Consider the following 8,226-nt stretch of genomic DNA (forward strand, 5'->3'; position numbering starts at 1 on the left):
ACCGCGCCCGGCTGGTTGATTTTTTTTTATATTTGCATACAGTAAAATTAACTCTTTGTGGTAAAAGTATACAGTTCTAGGGGTTTTGAGTATAGTCATGCAACCACTACCACTATACCATACAGAACAGTTCAAAGTCTTTTTGGAGACAGAGTCTCACTCTGTAGCCCAGGTGGAGTACGGTGGCACAATCTCAGCTCACTGCAACCTCTGCCTCCTGGGTTCAAGCAATGCCCTTGCCTCAGCCTCCCAAGTAGCTGAGACTACAGGCAGATACCAATGCGCCCAGCTAAATTTTTGTATTTTAGTAGAGATGGGGTTTTACCATGTTGGCCAGGCTGGTCTCAAACTCCTGACCTCAGGCAATTGGCCCACCTCAACCTCCCAAAGTGCTGGGATTACAGGTATGAGCCACCTCGCCCGGCCTCAAAGTCATTTCACTTAATTTTTTTTCTTTTTCTTTCTTTTTTTTTTTTTTTTTTTGAGACAGAGTACTCTGTCACCCAGGCTAGAATGCAATGGTGTAATCTGCAGCCTCCACTTCCCGGGTTTAAGCAACCCTGCCGCCTCAGCCTCCCAAATAGCTGGGATTACAAGGGTACACCACCACACCTGGCTAATTTTTGTATTTTTAGTAGAGATGGGGTTTCACCATGTCGGCCAGGCTGGTCTCGAGTTCCTAACCTCAAGTGATCCACTTACCTCAGCCTCCCAAAGTGCTGGGATTGCAGATGTGAGCCACCATGGCTGGCCCAAAGCCATTTTAAAGTTAACATTTAAGTTGAAAACTTATGTGAATTATGTGGAGAACTCTTACTTTGCTGATATTCTTCCTGAGGCTTATTAATCCTTTAGCAGAATAGAAACTTAATATATAAGATCATTGAAAGCAAAATGAATATATCTTGTTTTCTTCATCTCTGCAAGATAATGCTCCAATAAAGGTTAACTTTGAGCCTTTTCACCAGTTCAAAAGTGAGAAAACTTAAATAGATGTATCTTAGTGGCTTTTTGTCGTTAGTAAAAAGTCAGATCAATCACATGAATTAGACATTGAGGGAACAAAAAAATGCAAACTAAAAAAAAATTATTAGAAGCATAAAATGTAATAAAATATATTTAAAAACAAAGTAACTACTTTTTGAAATACTGTTTGTCGCGAAAATAATTTCCATGACTCATTCTGGTCCTAATACATTGCCAGTAACTTTGCCTGCTTTTCATAACTGTCCTCCACCTAGGCTTGTCTTTTTTTTTTTTTTGAGACGGAGTTTCGTTCTTGTTACCCAGGCTGGAGTGCGATGGCGCGATCTCGGCTCACCGCAACCTCCGCTTCCTGGGTTCAGGCAATTCTCCTGCCTCAGCCTCCTGAGTAGCTGGGATTACAGGCATGCACCACCATGCCCAGCTAATTTTTTGTATTTCTAGTAGAGACGGGGTTTCACCATGTTGACCAGGATGGTCTCGATCTCTTGACCTCGTGATCCACCCGCCTTGGACTCCCAAAGTGCTGGGATTACAGGCTTGAGCCACCGCGCCCGGCCAAGGCTTGTCTTAATGAAGTGGTGGCAGAGACAGGCAGTGGGTAGGGAAGAGAAGAACAGCAGGAAGGTGAGGAAGGGAGGAACAACAGAAGCCTCAGTCTCTGCAGCCTCCAGTGAGGGCTGAATGAGGTGGGAGGGTACGGCAGGGCTCTGGACTGTGAATACTGGCCTCGCCTCCCCAGGTGGCTTCATGGAGCAGATGAGAAGGGAGATGGAGTGGATTCAGGAGGTGGTGCCCTTATGCAAGCTCTCACAGTTATTAATAACTTCCACTAGGCCAGTGCGGTGGCTCACGCCTGTAATCCCAGCACTTTGGGAGGCCGAGGCGGGTGGATCACGAGGTCAAGAGATTGAAACCATCCTGGCCAATATGGTGAAACCCCTTCTCTACTAAAAAATACAAAAATCAGCTGAGCATATTGGTGCACACCTGTAGTCCCAGCTACTTGGGAGGCTGAGGCAGTAGAATTGCTTGGACCCGGAGGTGGAGGTTGCAGTATACCGAGATCACGCCACTGCACTCTGGTCTGGTGCCTGACGATAAAACAAGACTCTGTCTCAGAAAAAAAAAAAAAAAAAAAAAAAAATCTTCCACTAAGCCTATGTCTAGAGAATAACACTCAATGACCCAGTAGACACGGCCTACCTAGTTTTAAAAACAACAAAACGTACACTCTGACTAACTTCAAAAATAAGCATATGACATGATTTCTAAATGAGGTAATAAACTTTATCATCTCCTTTCTTATGTTGCAATAACACACAATACTTCTCAGTTTAAATTCTTTTTTGTCTCAGATTGTATGATATCATTTTAATTCATCAAACTCTTACTGATTAACAAGATACTACTGATGATAACAACAAATCATTTGAGGAGGTGCTTTCCAAGGCTTTGACCACCAACAAAAATGTACTCCACTAAACCCATTATGATTATACTACCAAATACATTCATCCTTTTAGACTCACAAGGAACAACTTTATCTCACAAGAGTTGCATAAAAGGCAATCTCATAACAAATGCCTCAGCATTTTTATTCCTATTACCTAAGAATTTATTTTACATATCCTCAAGGCTCAAAATATTTTCAAACACTATTGGCTCATACATTTATGTGTATGAGCCTATATTTTTCATTACAACAAGCTATCACAAAACAACCTTCTTAAGTATATGTTTCCTCCACCAAGTAATACTTTACTTTATATTAAATCATCAGGATCCAAGGCAATTTTTACTGACTTACAAAACTTCCATGGGGCAAGATTGCTAGTTGAGATCTATGCCATGATATCATCCTGGCCAGTCAATCTGAAAAGTTGACTGTACATCACAAGTTATGATTTCTTCCTGGGTCCTGAGGGTTTATATTTAGTTTCTTCATCTCCTACAATGTGGTGAGAGACTAGAAATTCCTCTTTACAAGCCACACTACATTAGGAGTTTGTGGAATTATCTGAACATTGTGATTATTGTAGTTTGTTTAAGAATGACAAATTCCCGGCCAGGCGCGGTGGCTCAAGCCTGTAATCCCAGCACTTTGGGAGGCCAAGGCGGGTGGATCACAAGGTCAAGAGATCGAGACCATCCCGGTCAACATAGTGAAACCCCGTCTCTACTAAAAATACAAAAAATTAGCTGGGCATGGTGGCGCATGCCTGTAATCCCAGCTACTCAGGAGGCTGAGGCAGGAGAATTGCCTGAACCCAGGAGGCGGAGGTTGCGGTGAGCCGAGAAGAATGACAAATTCCCTCCCTACATATAAATTTAAAAGTGTGTTCATTTGCAGTCTTGATTCCCCTTTGCCATGTAACATATAAAACATATGTATTCACAGGTTCTCAAGATGTGTACATGGTGATCTTCAGTGGGCCATTATTCTACCTACTATGAGGATCAATATAAAAATTATTAAAGGCTGGGCACAGTGGCTCATGCCTGTAATCCCAGCACTTTGGGAGGCCGAGGTAGGTAGATCACAAGGTCAGGAGTTTGAGACCAGCCTTGCCAACATAGTGAAACCCCATCTCTACTAAAAATGTAAAAATTAGCGGGGCATGGTGGCATACGCCTGTAATCCCAGCTGCTCAGGAGGCTGAGGCAGGAGAATAACTTGAACTTGGGAGCTGGAGGTTGTGGTGAACCAAAATCGTGCCACTGCACTTCAGCCCAAGCAACACAGTGTGACTCCATCTCAAAAAAAAAATTAAAATGTTTTACATAGTTTCATTTTCTCATGCTATGCCTTTGAAATCTAATGTATTTTATACTGGCAGCATCTCTAAATTCAGAATAGCCACATTTCAGGTGTTTAATGGCTACAGGTAACCAATAGTTACATATTAGACAGCATAGTTCTAAATAATAACTAATATTTACAAGCATTTTGTGTAGAATAGTGCTATCCAATAGTACTTTTTTTTTTTTTTTTTTTTTTTTTGGAGACAGAATCCCACTCTTTCACCAGGCTGGAGGGCAGTGGCACAATCTCAGCTGACTGCAACCTCTGCCTCCAGGGTTGAAGCGATTCCCCTGCCTCAGCCTCCCAAGTAGCTGGGATTACAGGTACATGCCACCACACCCAGCTAATTTTTTGTGTTTTTAGTAGAGATGGGGTTTCATCATGTTGGTTAGGCTGGTCTCGAACTCCTGACTTTGTGATCTGCCCACCTTGGTCTCCTAAAGTGCTGGGATTATAAGCATGAGCCACCACACCTGGCCAGTTTATAAAATACCTCCCATAGATTAGAGATTTTTTTTTTTCCGTGAGGACATGTGTTTATCATGTGTTGGGAACGGGTAAAATGAATTCTCTTTTCAGGTAAGATTGGAAGCTGGCTCAGAGCTCATCCAGTCCAATTTCCCACAGGTATAAAAGTGCGCTGATAGGCCAGGCGCGGTGGGTCACACCTATAATCCAGCACTTTGGGAGGCCGAGGCGGGTGGATCACGAAGTCAAGAGATGGAGACCATCCTGGTCAACATGGTGAAACCCAGTCTCTACTAAAAAATACAAAAATTAGCTGGGCATGGTGGTGCACACCTGTAGTCCCAGCTACTCAGGAGACTGAGGCAGGAGAATTGCCTGAACCCAGGAGGCGGAGGTTGTGGTGAGACGAGATAGCCCCATTACACTCCAGCCTGGATAACAAGAGCGAAACTCCGTCTCAAAAAAAAAAAAAAAAAGGGACCTGATAAAATCTCAGAGCTGGCTGTCCAATTGAGATTTGCATACCTCCAGAAATGGGGCTCTTAATACCCTCAGAGTACCCCATTGTGCTGTTGGACACCTCCAATGGTTGGCATTTTCCTTCTGGCAGCCTCTTTCTTGGGTTGGTGGTGGGAAGATACTGTCACTCCAGCCTAACACTCAGGACAAGAGAGGCAGCTGGGGTGGGAACAAAGGCAGAAAAACAATAAGTTGAATCCAAGAATGAACAGAGACATGGCAGGATGGGCAGGGATATTCCTGGGGTGCCGGTAGTCTCAGGAGGCACTGGGAAGGAGGCTGCAGATGGCAAGATTCCAAGCAGGAGGTGACTCAGAAGGCCGAGTTGTCAATATCCCTCTGATCCCCAGTATATTCTTCAGGACTGAAGCTGTAGAGAGAGAGAGGGTAGCTCTGTGGGAGTTGCGCCCAGGACGGGCTTCAGAATCACCTCACTGTAGGAGTTTGGGGGTGCAGAGAGGTATGCTCTGACCCTCTCTGGGGGGATGATGAAGGGCAGTTCCGGGGGTCCCCGGCAATGCATCAGTGCATCTGGCTCCAGCTCTCTGCAGTTGTGACAGAAGTGCTTAGCCAGATCACAGATGCACAAGAGGGGCAGGATGACCAAGAAGATGATGAGGATCCTCAAGGTGCTGGGGAAAAACTCGTTCTCCTGGCAGCAGCTATCACCACAATATCTGAATCCTTTGGGGCAGGCAAAGGAGAGACCACATTTGGCTGCAACCTTCTGGGGGCCAGCAAGCAGGCTGAGCAGCAAGGTGGGCATGAGGCTGGGGCCTCCGGAGATTTTTTTTTTTTTTTTTTTTTGAGATGGCGTCTCACTCTGTCATGCAGGCTGGAGTACAGTGGCATGATCACGGCTCACTGCAACCTCTTGCCTCCCCGGTTCAAGTCATTCTCCTGCCTTCTAACTAGTGGTTGGGATTACAAGTGCACACTACCAGGCCTGGCTAATTTTCATTTTTAGTAGAGACAGGGTTTCACCATGTTGGCCTGGCTGGTCTTGAACTCCTGACCTCAAGTGAGCTGCCCGCCTTGGCCTCCCAAAGTGCTGGAATTACAGGCGTGAGCCACTGTGCCCAGCAAGAGATTTTATTTTTTTAAGTCTCAGCCTGGGTGACGTAGGGAGACCCCCTTCTCTACAAAAGACAAAAAATTAACTGGGCATGCTGTCATGTGTCTGTGGTCCCAGCTACTCAGGAGGCTGAGACAGGAGGGTCACCTGAGCCCTACAGGTCAAGGATGCAGTGAGCCAAGATCATGGCATTGCACTCCAGCCTAGATGACAGAGCAAGACCCTGTCTCAAAAACAAACAAACAAAAAATCCGGTCAATTTCCTCCATTTTCATCAAGGAAGACATGTAGAAAACAGTACGAGAGACAAACTGACACACTCAGATTTATTTTGTCTACTTCCAGGGTGCCTACCCATGCTGGGTTTGCCTCACTCAGCTAAGAATAGCCAAGGTAGAATCAGCCACATTCTTTCACATTCCAAATTGCCAGTGCCTTTTCTAAAACTTGAGTTCTGCTTCTAAAATAGAGTATGTCAACACAGGGAAAAGAGTGGGAATGGGAGTGGATTTGAAGACTCAAAATAACTGTAGTGTGATTTGGGGATTTTGGAAAATCATACTATTCACAAGCAAAATAAGCATGGTCTTAATATTTCCTGCTGTATAATCTTAAATATCAAAAAGCAGAAAAATTATATATCTACAGTGATGGCTGGAAACAGTTGATAATTTTATAGTATCAGATCACAGTGGTCTTAGTGCTCCCCTCACATGGAAGTGAGGAGAGTACAGTGCAGCGGAGGGTGAAGATTACACTTCTGTCACAATGCTAATGCTGATTTGCTGCAGTGGAAGCACTGGAAGACTCCACAGTTGTTCACACAGTGAGGTTTCTGAAAAGGGAGTTTGTCACCTTATGAGCCAGAATATCTTCACTTTTGAATACAAAAGAAACCATTGTTTCCTACAAATCTGATATACTACCAAAAGTAATCATGCTGCAGTATACATTTTGTTTACCAAATGGCCAACACTGACGGATGGTGTTGTGATCTATGGAAATCCACCAACAGTTACAGAATATAAAACTTCCTTAATGGCAAAAATGAATACTTAAGGAGGTTATACAAAGCAAGAGCTTATACAGCATTATCCCCACAATGTGTATTTATCAAGGTAATTCATCAGCTAAGGTTGCAAATAACCCATAAACCTCAATGGCTTAACACAGTAAAAGTCTGTCTCACTCCTTGAGCAGTAGTGCTAGCGGCTTCGCAGGTCGGTCCTCGGACCCAGCAGCCGCCTTTGGTGCTAAGCTGCTAGGAAGCCCCTCTCGGCGAGCTCATTGGAGCTTGAACCCACTGTCACCCCTCCGACTCACCGGCAAAAAAAAAAAAAAAAAAAAAAAAAAAAAAAAGTGGTTGAAGCAGATGGCCCAGGAAAGCTCTTCATTGGTGGGCTTAATACGGAAACAAACGAGAAAGCTCTTGAAGCAGTATTTGGCAAATATGGATGAATAGCAGAAGCACTCTTGATGAAAGACCGTGCAACCAACAAATCAAGAGGATTTGCTTTTGCCACCTTTGAAAGCCCAGCAGATGCTAAGAATGCAGCCAGAGACATGAATGGAAAGTCATTAGAGGGAAAAGCCATCAAGGTGGAACAAGCCACCAAATCACCATTTGAAAGTGGTAGACGTGGGCCACCTCCACCTCCAAGAAGTAAAGGCCCTCCAAGAGGTCTTAGAGGCGGAAGAGGAGGAAGCGGAGGAACCAGGGGACCTCCCTCACGGAGAGGACACATGAATGACAGTGGATAATCCATAAACTTTAACATGAGTTCTTCCAGGGGACCACTCCCAGGAAAAAGAGGACCACCACCAAGAAGTGGGGGTCCTCCTCCTAAGAGATCTGCACCTTCAGGACCAGCTGGCAGCAGCAGTGGAATGGGACGAAGAGCTCCTGTATCAAGTGGAAGAGATAGTTACGGAGGTCCACCTGGAAGAGAACCGCTGCCTTCTCGTAGAGATGTTTATTTGCCCCCAAGAGATGATGGGTATTCTACTAAAGACAGCGATTCCAGCAGAGATTACCCAACTTCTCGTGATACAAGAGATTATGCACCAGCACCACGAGATTATATTTACCGTGATTAAGGTCATTCCAGTTCACGTGATGACTATCCATCAAGAAGCAATAGCGGCCGGGCGCGGTGGCTCAAGCCTGTAATCCCAGCACTTTGGGAGGCCGAGGCGGGTGGATCACGAGGTCAAGAGATCGAGGCCATCCCGGTCAACATGGTGAAACCCCGTCTCTACTAAAAATACAGAAAATCAGCTGGGCATGGTGGCACACACCTGTAATCCCAGCTACTCAGAAGGCTGAGGCAGGAGAATTGCCTGAACCCAGAAGGCAGAGGTTGCGGTGAGCCGA

The 8,226-nt window shown here is 45.0% G+C and overlaps 2 pseudogenes; one reads left to right on the forward strand and one right to left on the reverse strand.

The window, feature by feature from the left end:
* Window positions 1-4,740: 4,740 nt before the first annotated feature.
* LOC101052477 (transmembrane protein 92 pseudogene) lies at window positions 4,741-5,870 on the reverse strand (annotated as a pseudogene).
* Window positions 5,871-7,313: 1,443 nt separating this feature from the next.
* On the forward strand, window positions 7,314-8,000 carry LOC120363985 (RNA-binding motif protein, X chromosome-like; annotated as a pseudogene).
* Window positions 8,001-8,226: the final 226 nt, after the last annotated feature.

Source organism: Saimiri boliviensis, chromosome 2 (assembly GCF_048565385.1).
Source record: "Saimiri boliviensis isolate mSaiBol1 chromosome 2, mSaiBol1.pri, whole genome shotgun sequence".
Lineage (NCBI taxonomy): Eukaryota > Metazoa > Chordata > Mammalia > Primates > Cebidae > Saimiri > Saimiri boliviensis.